Genomic DNA, 16,742 nt, shown 5'->3' with positions numbered 1-16,742 from the left:
ATTGTAATAACTGGAGCAGGTTAGCAGTTCTAGCATATTCTGGTTGAGATTAGTTGGAACAACCAGTTTAGATTAGCTAACTAGTACCTGAAGGCAGCTACAGTTTTGGAGGGAATGTTAGCAAACTACTTTAGTCAAAGATAAACCCAACTTAACTCTAAGATGAAAGAACAATGAAAAGCAACGAACCAGATCATCCAGGAGTTAAAGACCGATAGAAGACCTGCTTAAATCTGCGTCTACTTCCAGGTCAAATGCTAACAGTGCTAGCAGACGACTGTTCAGATTTAACTGAAGCACCAACGCAGAAACTTTTTCCTCCTAATGTGACAGTAAAGTGTCTGGTGAAGAAAAAACAAGCAATCCAAGCCCATAACGTCACAGTACCGCTTCACCGGTTTCACTTCAGGGAATGGTTTCAAGATATTACCTGTGCACAGGTAACGGGAATACCTGGATGAGCGACACTAAGGATTATGGGTAAGTGTTAACAGAAACACCAGGAGGTGGAGCCACATGGTTGAATTCCGTTACATTTAACTTTTCTCATCATTTTCACTGAGTCTCAGCAGAAATCATACTTTTGACTGAGTTATGATCAAGTTTTTTATTTAACATTAATGTTTTTTCCTGCTCTCATCATCATTAGGGCTGTGTATCGGCAAGAATCTGGTGATACGATACAAATCACAATACTAGGATCACCATACGATATATCATGATACTGTTTAAAAAGGCAATTTTTTATTGGTTTTGTTTCTTTTTTAAAGATTATTTCCTTGAATTGAATTCCAGCAGAAATCTGCACAAATACTAAACACATTTTATTTGATCCCAACAGATCTAATGTTCTATCACAAATGGTCCTGTGTTCAAACTGAAATTCTGTTTTACAGACATTACAGTTTCAGATCCTGTTCAAATGTTCAGATTCTATTAGTTTCACAACTAACATTAGAACATTTTCTTTTTCTTTGTGTGTATCATTATTTTTGCTTCCTTGAATTTTAATTTCTATATTATGTTGTGCACAGAAGTCAATTAGTAGCAATCAGGAAGCTTGTATCATTTCCATATTCGAAATAAATTAATAATAATAAAAAAACCCAAACATTATCTTAGTTCAATCCCAACAAAGGAACTAACAGTATTTAATAAAAGAGTGTTTATTAATAATAATAATAATAATAATAAATAAATAAATATAACAAAAAAGAAAAACAAAAAAACAAAAATGAACCTCCACAATATCTGCATTTGAATGAATACCAAAAAATATTGATACAGTACTTTTAATATCGATACAGTATTGTGAAATGAAATATCACGATATATTGCAGAACAGATATTTTCTTACACCCATAGTTATGATAAAGTTTTTTTATTTTATGAACATTACTGTTTTTTTTCCTGCTGTCATCATCATACCATCATTTCTTTTTCTAAGTGGCTTTTTTTTTTTTTTTTACAAAGCGATGATACTGAATTTTGGTAAAACAAACAAAAAAAAAACCACCCTCAAAGTTCATTGACTACATGATGAACCCCAGCAGATGCAGCCAAAAGAGCCAGGCAAGGTTTTTAATAGTGAACGTATAGTGTTAAAAGCTGCTGAGACGACAGGTTCAATGCGACACATTGAAGTGGATGTTCCAGGTTTTCCTCTGAACCGTTTTCCCTGAAGTGAATCAACCCGCTGCAGAGACGGAACAGCTGAGCGTCTGTCAGAGCGCCGTCGCTCTGCACTCCTTACCAACCTATGGGTCATTTTTTAGGTTTTTTTTGGGAAAAGGGGGTGTGGTTAAAAAATGACGCATCATTCTAAGAGTACAGCGACTGTTTTGGTGAGGATGTAACCACGGCAACGGGACAGGGGGCTGATTACCCAGCAGCCAAAGCTCAAAGAGGAAGTCTGTGTTTCAGACAGAAATTAAACCTAAATATCAGAATGTTTAAGATAAAGGATCATCTGTAAATAAATGAGAAACAGCCGTGGATTCAGGATTTACACTGAAACTGTGGCTGTAGATGTTTACGACATCAGGACATTTAAGAGTTCAAATCACAGATTGTTCGGTCATTTTTTTACTGTAATATTGTCTGTATTAAAACCCTCTGGTATCACCTACAGCCCATAATATGCACAGAGGGATACCAGTGTCACAATGTTTGTCATACACTGTTTTTAATGTTTTTTTGGTACCATTTTTGTATTTCATCAACTTGAGCCATAAACAATTATACCAAATACTCACGAACTGTCATATTTTTAACCCTTTCAAAGCCATGTTTGTAATAGAAACAACCAAAAAAAACACTGAAACCTTTGTTTGGATTTTTTAATATTCTACATAAAAATGGATTAGGTTTTTTTCATCCTGTCATCTGTCATTGATGGTTCATATTATTATTATTTTTAGTTCCAGGTCAAATGTTAAATGTGTATTTGTACTCACTTGGTAGAAGGGTGTTAGTGTAGGAATTTAACACTGTTTATTATGGATGGTTTTTAGTGGATGGATCAGAATTTTTAAAAATCAGGCAAAAAATGAACAACTTTTGAATTCTGACCTAAAACTAAATGTATAAAATACTCTGACCTTTAATAACATAAGTGTAAGGTGCGTTTAATATACTCACCTGGACACCAGAGGGTTCAGATGAAGTTAGTGCATCTGTCTGTCTTTGTTTTCTTGCTGCTATACTGAAGTTTTAATCAATCATCATTCAATAATCGTATCTAATTTCTGTCATCACCACCTGGCTGGCTGAGTATCAGCTGACTGTAATAGACCCCGCCCCCTTTGTGTTGCAGTGGGTGGGACTTCTCTTAACCAACAGGGCAAAGCATCAGCAGGAAACAGGAAGCAGCGGCGGCATCTTACCAGTGTTTTTTCAGACACACGTCACAGTTACCCGCGGCAACACTAGCTCTGTCAACCCTCCCACACACACACACACACACACACACACACACACACACACACACATACACACACAAGCCCCTCCCACCCACCCACCCACCCACCACCATCATCAGGACCGTCAAGCCCCACCCCCCTGACCAAGCCCCTCCCCCACAGCAGCGAGTTACTGTGTGTTAACGGGCAGACGGGCGGGCGGACGACACACACTATAGAAATGAAACAAAACAAAAAGATGTTAGACACGTTTAAAGCCACAGTTACAATGAACAGAACGGAGCGGTTTGGGAACCTTTAAACATTCGCAGTTCACAGGTGTTTATGTTTAAACGTTCAACCAGTCAGAAGAAAACCAGAGAGAGAAGAACACACCAGGACGCTGAGGAAGCTAACTGGCTATGACAGGATTAGCTTCATTAATTAGAGCTTCATCATGTTTCCATCCAGCCCTGTGGACACTCAGACAGGCCTGCACACTCCACCGCCTAGCCACAGCTCATATATATATATATATATATATATATATATATATAATATATATATATATATATATATATATACATACCATATATATACACATACACACACACATATATATATATATATATAGATATATATATATATATATATATATATATATATATATATATATACATACATAGACATACATATATATGTATATATGGAATTCAAATCACTGACAACAAGCCATATGTACGGTGGCCCTGAGGTGCAACAACCCAAACAATTATACAGTATAAGAAAAAAACAGAGAACAGCCTAAAAAAATTTTTTTTGCTTCTAGTGGAAAATTTTTTTGGTTGTTCTCTTTTTTCTTAGAGTGGATAATTTTTTGGGCTGTCATTTTTTTTCTTCTTATAGTGGGTAATTTTTGGGCTGTTGCACCTCTGGGCCACCGTACATATGTGATGTTATGGTTCTAATTGAATGGAAATGTAATGATCTGCTTTATTATAAACTGATGCAAATAACTCGTGACTTTAATCAATACAGGAGACAAAATCTAATCTTTTTGGGGTTATAACTGTGAATCATTTTCCTTCAGTGTTTTAAATTTTAAAGTTAAATGAAAATGTGAACAGTTCTATAGGAGGTTTTTATCTCGGACTGTTCACCAGCTCCTCACTCTTCGCTGTGTTACGTTCGTTAAATTCCAGTGGGTTTCAGTCGTTCCTTCTGAGCTTCTAAACCCTGGGTCTCAGTGTCTTTGAGGTGGTCCGTCGCTGCTAACATTAAGTGGGTTTGATCCAGAGCTGGATGGAAGCAGAGCTACAGATAGAACAGAGGAAGAGGAGGAGGAAGAGGAGGAGAAGAGGACGTACCATCTGGAGCTTCGTTCAGAGCTTTGCCCGTCATCTCGCGCTCACCAACCAGCCAGACATACCCCGAGCCCGTCATGTTGAGCTGACGGCGGCTTTGTACACGTCTGCAGCTTCATCCTCACTGCAACACACCAGGTAAAGACAGGTATGAGCTGAAAACACCACCGATCCAGGGTAGAACACAGAACACAATCTGTTCTACAGCAACGTGGTCGACAAAGCACCACCCAACTGGAACTACCAATACATTCACCCAAGTACCCTCCAAAAAACACCTAAAAATACCATGAAACACCAAGTACCTTCCAAAAAACACCTAAAATCCATGAAACACCAAGTACCTTCCAAAAAACACCTAAAATACCATGAAACACCAAGTACCTCCAAAACACCTAACAAAACCATGTCCCTGCCTAGAAACCTCAGTACCCTCTGAAAACACCTAAAAATACCATGTCCCCACCTAGACACACCAAGTACCCTCCAAATAACACCTAAAAATGCCATTTAACACCAAATAATACCCAACAACACCACATACCACCAAGACATACATGTAATCACAGAATAACACCAAAAAAACATCACCAAGTATTCACCAAGAAACACCAAAATACCATGTACCCATTAAGTAATGCCAAAAAAACCTCATGTGACCACCAAGAAACACAAAAACATCAATAAGCTACCAAGTAACACCTATAAATACAAGTATCCACCAAGTAACACCAAAAAGGTACCATGCAACCACCAAGTACGCCAGACAAGACCAAGTACCCATTAAGTAACCCCAACCAACACCAATAAATGCCAAGTAAAAACCAGTAACACAAAGTACACCACAAAACCACCAAGAAACACCAGAAACACAAAGGCACACCAAGACACCTCCAAGTAACTGCATACAACAACCGAGCAACTACCGAGTAAACAACCAAGTGATGGCCAAGTAACACCGAGTAACACCCGTCGACCCTGACACCAGGTTACGACTACATACCCACCTGTAGAGTCCCGTAACCACAAAGTTCCCCCTGATGAACTGACCTGGCAGAGAGGATGATGACTCGGGCCTCCAGGTCTTTGGCCTCTAGCAGCAGGGCTGTCAGGTTGGTGTCCTGGCTGAACAGAAGGACCTTCTCCGCCTGGGCGGCACCGTGCAGGATGTCAGGTGACCACGAAGGGCGACAGTGACATGGTGGACATTGACACAGCAGAACAAAACACCACACAAAACATCATAGGACAGGCATCATTAGCTCTGAACCACCAGGAGGACGTCCCCGACCCCACCCCACCCGATGCCCCGATGCCCCGACCCCCGTGACCCCGGCCTCAACCATGCTCCCTCTCACCCACGCTACCACGGAGGAGAGGGGGGCGGGGCCAAAAAAAAAAAAAAAAAAAGAGAAAAAGGAGTTTCAAAGATCTGCTGAACTGAAAGACAACTCAAACTGGAAGCTTGATACAAAGAAGGGCAAAAAGTTGTGCGTGGTGTGGTGGCACATGCAAACTGAGGCGCTTTCAAGACTCCAACCAACCAACCAATCAGGGACGTGCATGTTAGAGAGCGCTGATGCATCCGCAAATTAAAAAAAAAAGACTCGACTGAAGAGAAGGAAGAGGAGGAGGGGAGGAGGAGGAGGAGGAGGAGGGCGGGGAGGAGAGGTTCATTTCCCAAAAGAAAACGAAAAGGAGGAGTGAGAGGATCCTGGGGGCGTGTCCTCAGATCTGCAGACAGCGCCAAGCCTCAGCCTGGCTGCATGCAACCCTGCACATGGGAAAAACTCAGAGGGAGGGGAGGGGGGGGAGGGGGGGCGTCGCTTCTGCAAGTGGAACCCATTCCCGGTGTGCAGGAGTCATGAAAAATCAAAAGAAAAGAAAAGAGATGGTGGAGAAACGACGTCACCAGGATAAGAGTCTATCTCTGGAGCCGGGTTGAATTCTGGGTGGGCGGGGCTGACTGGTGTTTGGCTACTACTTGGCGAGCTCAGAGATTGGTTGGGCGGCGTGCATCATTTGACCATGCAAGTTTATACCTTAGGTGTTCTCCTGAAGTCAAGTTCTGTTGGTCCATGTTTTCATAGTTCCTGTTTTTAGTCTGATGGTAATGTGCACAGAGAAAATATGCAGACACAGAAGAAGATTATAGACAGTCAGAACAACGGGGGCCAGCAAAGCATCCAGCAATTCAAGTCAGGAGGGTGGAGAGGCCGGGGGGGTGGGGGCGGGGGGGGGGGGGGGGGGCAAACACACCACAGACTGTCTGTTCACCTGTCCGTCCATCCGTCTGTCTAGAAACGTCCAAAAAACACTGAGCTGCTGTCTGAACAGGGGTGGTAGAAAATATCGGTTCTGCAACATTGTGATATTTCATTTCATGATACTGTATCGATATTAAAAAGTACTGTTTCGATATTTTTAGGCATTTATTCAAATGCAGATATGTGGATTTTCATTTTTTTTTCTTTATTGTTTCTATCTTATTTATTATTATTTAACCCTGTTTTATGAAATAATGGTTATTTGAAGCATCCCAAAAGCACTTTTTACTGTCTTTACTGAGAGTGGCAGATGGTAGTTCCTTTAGAAACTAGGAGAATTAGAAAAATTTGTGATATAGCATTAGATCCTGTCATGATCAAATAACAATGTGTTTAGTATTTGTGCAGATTTCTGGTAAAATTCAATTCTTCCAAGAAATAATCTTTAAAAAAAAAAAAGGAAAACAAACAGAAAATTGCCTTTTTAACAGTATCATGATATATCATGACATATCGTATCGTGATCCTAGTATTGGGATTTGTATCGTATCATCAGATTCTTGCCGATACAAGCCTTAGTTCTGAAGGGTTCGTCCTGTCGACTGAACCGTCGTGTGTTTCATTTTTGGAACTTTTTCATCGAACCAGTCCAAGGGTCAATTCAGAGCCAGCGTCCAAACTTGACCTGGTTCTTTTCATTTGTACCCATGAAGGACCTGGCAGAAAAACTGGTTCCAGAGCAGCACTGTTACTGGGTCTAAAACCAACAACCAAGTATATCTGGGACAGATGGGGGTGGGGTTATTGGTAACCAATAAGATCAGCTACAACTGTCTCTGACTGTTTTTTTTTTTATTTTATTTGTCCTTGGCCTGCAGACACTGAGCTGATGAAATCATGTCGTATGTCACACCAGTTCTTATTAGGAGTGTAAGGAAATATTGGTTCTGCAATATATCATGATATTCATTTCATGATACTGTATCGATATTAAAAAGTACTGTATCGTTATTTTAGGTATTTATTCAAATGCAGATATGGTGGATTTTCATTTTTGTTTTTCTTTATTGTTTCTGTCTTATTTATTATTATTTAACAGTGTTTTATTAAATAATGGTTATTTGAAGCATCCTAAAAGCACTTTTTACTGTCTGAGAGGCAAATGTTGGTTCCTTTGTTGGGATTGAACTCAAATACTGTTCTGATGTTAGTTGTGAACTAATAGAATCTGAACATTTGAACAGGATCTGAAACTGGAATGTCTGTAAAACAGAATTTCAGTTTGAACACAGGAACATTTGGTGATAGAACATTAGATCCTCTTGGGATCAAATAAAGAGTGTTTAGTATTTGTGCAGATTTCAACTGTAATTCAATTCTTCAAGGAAATAATCATTAAAAAAAGAAACAAACAAAAAAAATTGCCTTTTTTAACAGTATCATGATATCATATTGTGATCCTAGTATTGTGATTTGTATGATATCGACAGATTCTTGCCAATACACAGCCCTAGTTCTTATGTCGTTTGGCGTGCTATACGTATATATTCGACCTTTCGCGTGTTATTCAACACTATTTTGATCTTGTGTCAATTTACGCCAAGATCTCCGGTCCACATAACCCAAACCCCGAACCCGAACTGTCAGTGCATGGTATTTGACACAGTGTGAACATACACGCATAAAGTTTATAATGTGTACAGATAACAGGCCAATTAAAAGTGGTGTGAATATTTACACGAGTCATGACATCACGTTGGACTGTGACGGTTTATGAGCTGATGTTTTGAAGCCCATAGCTTGTGACCATATTTATGGAGAGACATTTGTTTCTTTATTCATCAATCAAAAAGAATGGATTTGTAATCAAAAATAAATAGATTTGCAACCAAAAAAAGAGATTTGAGAGCAAAAGACAGTGAGTGGCAATCAAAAAAGAAAAATCATTTTGTTTATAAGTTAAGTATAAGTGGATTTAACGTGGAAGCTGGAGCCAGGTCAAACCCACCAATAGAAACTCTTCTCTCATCCATCAGCGTAGGCCACGCCCATTAGGTGCCGTTAAATTCGCAAGCAAAACTTCTGAAGTTGCAAAGAGGAGTGATTTTCAAGCAAAGTTTTGAAGTCTCAAGCAAAAGTTTTTAACTCACCAGCAAAGAGGACTGATTTATAAACAAAATGATCTGTTGTTTGGATTGCCACTTAATGTCTTTTGGTCTCATATCTCTTTTTTGGTTGCAAATCCATTCTTTTTGATTGATGAATAAAGAATCAAATGTCTCTCCATACATATTGGCTTTTGGGGGTCAGAAGTGACCACATTAGGATCAGGGGGCGGAGCTGCAGGAGCCTGTGGGGGTCAGAGGTGAGCTGTTGCTAAGCAGTAGCTGAAAACAGTAAAGTTCATAAAGTATTGTCGAACAAAGTCATTTTGCATCGTGTCAGTTGAACCTTTTAACCTCAACTACACTGGAACTGTTTGTCAGGATAAAAAACTGCTTCATTAAATAATCAAAAACTCATAAAGACCAATGAGTTGCTGTACAGACCTGTCAATCAAAGCTTTTCACTCTAACTGAGATTTGATTGGCAGATGGGTGCTTCTCTGAAACTGGTCCTAAAACAGGACAGAGGGTTAAACATTCAAACCAGATGGAGACGAATGTTCTGAAGCAGGTTTGGAAGAACTTTGGGTCTATTTAAAAATAAATATTAACTGAGATAAAAGACAAACTGTTTTTCAGATAAAACACATTTTTATTTGACGCTCCTACATAAAAAACATGAAAGCAGGTTTCTATAAGGAACTCCTCCGTCTGTTTCTTTCAGTTTTTTTCCAAAACCCACACTATTACACAGTGATATCAGAGTTTTCCCTGAAATTAGCACTAGTCAGTATTCCAACAGTGCACCGATGATTCTGTATGGGATGATTACCCTGACGGAACCAAGGGAAAAGGACACGGAGATTACGCGCTACTGTTTTTTTAATTTCTCTTTATTCTCTCACAGGTGCATTTTGGGAATTGAAGTAAATATTCAAGACAGAGTGTTTGAAAAAGATGATTGAATGTTGTAAAATCACTGTTGATTTACATCTGTTTAAATGTTCAGGTTCCGCGTGTAACACCAGTGGACACGATGGGTTCCACATCAAACTTGGAATGAGACTGAGATTGATGGAAAACCCACATGTGTGGATTAGAAAAACCACTAGGATCCACACATTGAACACAGTGTCTTTATTTATAGCACTAATCCGCCCACTGTCTAATCATTAGCATTAGCCGTCCACTCCAACAGAAGTGAAAGTTGATGCTTCGTGTGTTGCATTTGTTGTAAATGGAAATTGTCGTTAATAAGGTTTAAGACTTATGATTTATAAATTAAGCCTTTTTATCGCACTGTTGCAAATTTATTTTCAAAATATTGTGACTTTATTTTCAAAATATTACGACTTTATTCTCAAAATATTATGACTTTATTCTCAAAATATTACGACTTTATAGACAGATAGATACTTTATTCATCCCACAGGGAAATTTACAGGTTCCAGCAACAAACTTAAAAACACAATATAAAAAACACAGTAGTAAAAATACTTTAAATTCCACAAGGTGTCAGTATTATTTTCCAAATATTATGTCTTTATTCTGGTAAATGTTGACTCTTTTTGTATTGGATTTTATTCTCATAAAATAACAGGTTTTATCTCTATATTTTACGCCCTCATTCTCGTACTGACAGGTGTTTTTATTTTCTTACGTGGCCCTAATACGTCGTGTTTGAGGGTGAAGTCACCGTATTTTTAACTTTCATATGAAGCTGCCACGTTGTTATAACTGATTAAAATAATAACAATTATTCCCTCCTGTGTTTTCACAGCTCAAACAGTGGCTTCACTCTTCCACAGAAGTTTATTTTTGGAGCATTAATGACTGTTTTCATGTGGATCAGCTGATGGTTTCAGTGTATTTTTAGTTTTTTAGATCAATCAGATGTTGAGATGTTTGACAAAGTAAGGAAAAGCTCTTCAGCAGAGTTGATTTGAACTCTAATAATAACTCTGATAATAAGACTGGGCTGAAGAGGAACAATCTGACATCGATGACAGTCTGAAACATCTGATGCTGAGGTGGGTCTAAAAATACAACTGGGTTTGGTTTGGTTTAGGAAAAGAACCCAGTTAAATGAAGGACTGAGCTGAAGTCTGAAAGAGTCCAAAATCTGACCCAGACCACTTTCATATGCGGTCTTAAATCTGACCCGGACCACTTTCATATGCGGTCCTAAATCTGACCCGGACCACTTTCATATGCGGTCTTAAATCTGACCCGGACCACTTTCATATGCGGTCCTAAATCTGACCCGGACCACTTTCATATGCGGTCTTAAATCTGACCCGGACCACTTTCATATGCGGTCCTAAATCTGACCCTCCTAAATCTGACCAGGACCACTTTCATATGCGGTCCTAAATCTGACCCTCCTACATCTGACCAGGACCACTTTCATATGCGGTCTTAAATCTGACCCGGACCACTTTCATATGCGGTCCTAAATCTGACCCTCCTAAATCTGACCAGGACCACTTTCATATGCGGTCCTAAATCTGACCCGGACCACTTTCATATGCGGTCTTAAATCTGACCCAGACCACTTTCATATGCGGTCTTAATCTGACCCGGACCACTTTCATATGCGGTCCTAAATCTGACCCTCCTAAATCTGACCAGGACCACTTTCATATGCGGTCCTAAATCTGACCCAGACCACTTTCATATGCGGTCTTAAATCTGACCCGGACCACTTTCATATGCGGTCCTAAATCTGACCCCCCTAAATCTGACCAGGACCACTTTCATATGCGGTCCTAAATCTGACCCGGACCACTTTCATATGCGGTCTTAAATCTGACCCAGACCACTTTCATATGCGGTCCTAAATCTGACCCTCCTAAATCTGACCAGGACCACTTTCAGACCCAGACCACTGTGGGGAAATTCAGTCTCTGAGTTTTACCCATAATACACAGCACCTAGCATTAGCATTAGCATTAGAACAGTGACTGCCCTTCTAGTGCTAACCGCAGTGCCGCTGCTCCGCTAAAACCAAAGACATGAACATTTTGGAACAGAGTCAGGTCAGTGACATCACCGTTCATCCCCTTCTGCTGCTTCATGTTAAACTCTGAAGGGGTCAAAGGTCAAATCTGACTCAGGGTTTCAGCCTCAGATCCACCCTGTTCTCACTCTGAGGCTGTTTTGTTCGGAGCCTTTGCGTCCAAATGTAAATTTAATGAGGTGAACATTTGGAGTGGATGCAGTGGAGGACTAATGGGACGCTCCGCCGCCACAACGCCTAAACATCAACGTTAGCGACGCTCAGGCTCAGCCCTGGACCGGCTCAGCCCTGGACCGGCTCAGGTCCATCAGTGGGACCATAACCACCACCAGGTTTCTGAGGTGGATTTAACCCCCTAGGATCCACCGACAGCCCATAATATGCACATGGTCCTATTAATGTCCAAATGTTTTAAACAGTTTGTTTTTAACATTTTTAAATTTTTTTATTTCATTAATTTGATCCATAAACAAAAATACCAAACACTCAATAACTGTCTTTTTTAACCCTTTCAATGCCATGTTTGTAACAGAAACAAACCAGATTTTTGATGCCAAAAAAAAAACAAACTTTTTTTTTTTTTTTTAAATACTCTACATAAAAATCGTATTAGATTTTTTTTCCTTCTGTCATCTGTCAGTGATTCACACCAACATTGGTTCATATTATTATTTTTGGTTCTAGGTCAAATGTTCAATGTTCAATGTGTCAGTGTGTATTTTGTACTCACTTGGTGGAAGGGGTAGTGTAGAAATTTAACACTGTTCATTATGGGATGGATTTAGTGGATGGATTAGGATTTTAAAAAATAGGACCAAGGCTCCTGTAGTCCAACAGCATATTTATGGACATTAATTGACATTCGTTTGACCTTTCAAGGTCACTCAAGGTCAAAGGTCACAGCACCAGATGAAAGCCCGTATGTGACTTCCTATCTATTATCAATAATAATTAGATCAATATCTTCAACTGTTTTCAGTTGTAACATTTTGAAATGTCAAACAAATGTCAAATTATGGAACCATAATTTTGTTTGCTTGTTTTTTTTAATGATTATTTCCTTGAAAAATTGAATTACAGTTGAAATCTGCACAAATACTAAACACATTTTTATTTGATCCCAACAAGATCTCATGTTACATCAGCAAATGTTCTTGTGTTCAAACTGAAATTCTGTTTTACAGAAATTCCAGTTTCAGATCCTGTTCAAATGTTCAGATTCTATTAGTTCAGAACTAACATCAGAACAGGATTTGAGTTCAATCCCAACAAAGGAATTAACATTAATGAATAAAAGAGCGTTAAATAATAATAAATAAGATATAAACAAAATGAACCTCAGTCATATCTGCATTTGAATAAATACCTAAAAATATTGATACAGTACTTTTAAATATCGATACAATGAAATGAAATATTGTGATATATTGCAGAACCAATATTTTCTTACACCCCTACACATGATCAGGTCAAAGTTTGACCCAGTCACTCGGTACTTCATCGGTTCTGTCGGGTCAACATGGATTTTTTTTATATTGAATTTGAAACGCAGTGTATTTGAGAACACTGAAATAAAAAAAAACTTTATTTGGAGTAAGTGAATTCAGATGATGAAACTATGTGTAAAAAAAATTACATACAACTATTCCAAAAAAAAAAATTCAACTATAAAAATTCAAACTAAATACAACACTTCAGTATCTGATGGCACAGATTTAACTCCATAAGTTTGTGTCATAAAGCAGCAGAAGGTGTTGAACGTGATGGAGACCAGATCAGGTCACATGACCGGCTCAAAGGAACCCGGTAAACCCGGTAAACCCGGTGTACTCCTGTTGTCTGATGACGTCAGCCTCAGCCGGAGCGGCGGCGGCGCCTCCTTTCGCTAACGCTGTAATATTCATGTGTGTCGTCCAGTATTTATGAAGCTCCGTCGGACGCTTCAGGCCTCGGCTCGGAAAGAATCTCAGATCTCCACGGAGAAACGTGGAGATGAACTCCTGTGACATCACAGTAAAACCAAAACCACCAGATCTGACCCACTGGAGGAGAGTGAACCTAGCATAGATGGTTCTATAGAGGGCGACAGGACTCAAATTAGAACGTTAGAGACTACAACAGCATTTTAGGGCCACATACAAAAAAAAAACAAAAAACACCTGTCAATACAAGATATAGTCGTAAAATATCGAGATAAAACCTGTAATTTTATGAGAATAAAGTTGAATTCAAAAAGAATCATAATTTTACGAGAATGAAGTCATAATATTATAAGAATAATATCGTAATTTAAAAACGGGTGTAAAAATATCATAATATCCAGAATCCAGTCGTACCCACTGGTCTGATAATGGAGAACTGGAATGTTCTGTGAGGTTCTAGTTTCATTTGGGGTTTATGCACAAAGGACAAATCCTGAGACTATTAGCCCCACCCACCAAATACTGAGCCTATTAGCCCCACCCACCAAATACTGAGCCTATTAGCCCCACCCACCACACATTGGCATTAGTTGAAGGACTTTGAAGACAGCTGGCACACATTTGGGTTTGTTTCATCGTAACAACCGAACGGATCTGGAGCAAATTACTGAACTTACTTAAGGCTAGCAACTTCTAAATTATGACATTATCATACTACGGTGAATTTATTTAAAAAATTTTACGACATTAATCTCATAAAAGTCCGACATTATTTTCGTTAAATTGTGTTTGTTTTTTTTTAAACTACAACTTTATTCTCGTAGTAACAGTGTTTTTATTTTTCTGACGTGGCCTAATATGCCATCATTACAGACTAATTAATGAGCGTTTGATTGATTTGACAAACGTATCTGAGTAGAAGTGGATGCAGTTTAGTCGGTCAGTTACATACTGGGATTACCCATAATCCATCTGTGTATTTGTATTTATAAATGCAAACATATAACCCTCCTGTGTGTGTGTGTGTGGTGTGTCATCAGATAATTAGTCCATCAATGAAAACCGGATCATTACAGTTGACTTTGGACCTTATCCTTTTATTTGAGCCCATTACACTTAATTATGTCTTAACTCTTCTTTTTGTCCATTTTGCGACTTATTTATCTTTATTTCTGTCCATTTTCTTGCCTGTTTTGTTCATTTTTATCCCTTTTGTCTCATTTTGATCATTTTTCATTAATTTTGCTGCTTGTTTTTGTAATTAGTCATTTAGGTGCTTATGTTCGTCCATTTTTTCCATTTTTTGTAATTTTTTTCTCCTCATTTTAATTCCTTTTCTTAATTATCCATCTGTGCATCTGACATTGGTTCCATTATATCTATCTATCTATCTATCTATCTATCTATCTATCTATCTATCTATCTATCTATCTATCTATCTATCTATCTATCTATCTATCTATCTATCTATCTATCTATCTATCTATCTATCTATGTTGTGTTATTTCCTCAGTAACTGATTTGTAAAACGTCCAAAACAGTGAAAAAGTTTGAAGGCAGAATAAAAGTGCAGAAAGTGGTGTAAAGTGTAAGAGTCGGACTGATCCTTTAACTGTTGAAAACCAAACCAGGGATCCATTTCCTGTTTGAAAGAGTCGTATCAGAGGGTCGGATCTGAGCTTCAGACACCCTCCATCCATCTGTCCATCTGTCCGTCTGTCCATCTGTGAGGCTGATGGACAGATGGACGGACAGACGGAGGGTGGACGGGGGGAAGGGGGGGGCACAGCGTGGACACAAACAGGGGGATGTGTTTGCTGGACTCAACGTGGACGGACAGACAGACAGGAGGACGGACATGATGACCAAATAAAGTCAAACCTCCACCGACCACAGGACGACACAAACAAACAAACAAACAAACAAACAACAAACACACACACACACCCAGTCCATCCACACACACATCCCTTTAATAAATACATTATTGTCATCACTCTGTGCATTTGAACCCTTACACTGTGTTCACATTAGGGATATAATGATTACTGGTTAACGATAAACCGCGGTAAAATTGCAGACGGTTAGTATTACCGTTTAAACTCTAATTTTCATGATAACTGTGTTTGATTACCGCACTTTTCCGGGAAAATGCCTATGTAAAGATCTGCTTTAATGTTAAAATAAAAGTATAGTTTTAGTTTATTACAATTTTGATTTTTTACCTAATATTTGGAACCAATATTCACTTTTAAAATATTTGAAAAGGTTCGTTAAGCATCTGTGTGTTATTTATGCAATAAATTATATACATTTTCAAATCAGATTTTATATTTTTTGTGTGTTTTGGTCCTTTTGTGTTTGTTTTATAGTAGGTTAAAGTGAAAAAATAATAGACAGATGATATAGATGAAGTTGTGCTGAAAAAAACAGATCCCAAACATGGGTATAGTAAACATTTGTTTATATAGTATATAAGGCCAAATCAAAAGGACTGAAAAACAGACAAAATAGGCTCAGACCACTAATAATATATATTTGAATGTTCTGCAACAGAAGGTACATTGTGACAGTTATTTTATGTTTTTTTTGTTGTTTTTTTCAAAATACAACTTGGTTACATATTTCAGTGTGTGTGCTAGTATTTTTTGAAAATTCTGAGCACAATTTCAACAATACGCGCGATAATAATGATAACCGTGATAATTTTGGTCACAATAACCGTGATATTAAATTTTCATATGGTTCCATCCCTAGTTCACATTAACGTCAGCAAAACAACTAATGTTCCAACTTCCACCTTAAAACCACACAGTATTATTATTATTACACACAACTACATTTATGCATTGATTTATGGAATGTTTTACTCATATGGATAATATAATAATATTTGTCTAGTACATACAGTACAAACTGCTTTCTAATGTGTTCATATACAGATATAGATATATAAGTTTTTGTTTTGTGTATTGATCATTTCTTTCCTGGTATTTTATTATTACACTTGAATGGACTAACTGTAACACAAATGGATCCACAGTAACTATTGGTACTGATAATTATCAGTCCGATATTGAAAAAAAAATGACGTCAGATATTCTGATAATTAGTTTCATTTTCATGATAAATACAGCCAATAAAAATAAATCTAAACAGCTTAGA

General features: G+C 38.2%; 1 pseudogene; it reads right to left on the bottom strand.

Moving 5' to 3' along the window:
- Positions 1 to 16,742, bottom strand: part of LOC115425531 (glutamate receptor ionotropic, NMDA 1-like) — a 63,255-nt pseudogene that overhangs the window by 40,892 nt on the left and 5,621 nt on the right.

The sequence above is a fragment of the Sphaeramia orbicularis genome, chromosome 9, assembly GCF_902148855.1.
Source record: "Sphaeramia orbicularis chromosome 9, fSphaOr1.1, whole genome shotgun sequence".
Classification (NCBI taxonomy): domain Eukaryota; kingdom Metazoa; phylum Chordata; class Actinopteri; order Kurtiformes; family Apogonidae; genus Sphaeramia; species Sphaeramia orbicularis.
The sequence above is the reverse complement of the archived record's forward strand: the minus strand, read 5'-3'. Positions and strand labels throughout refer to the sequence as shown.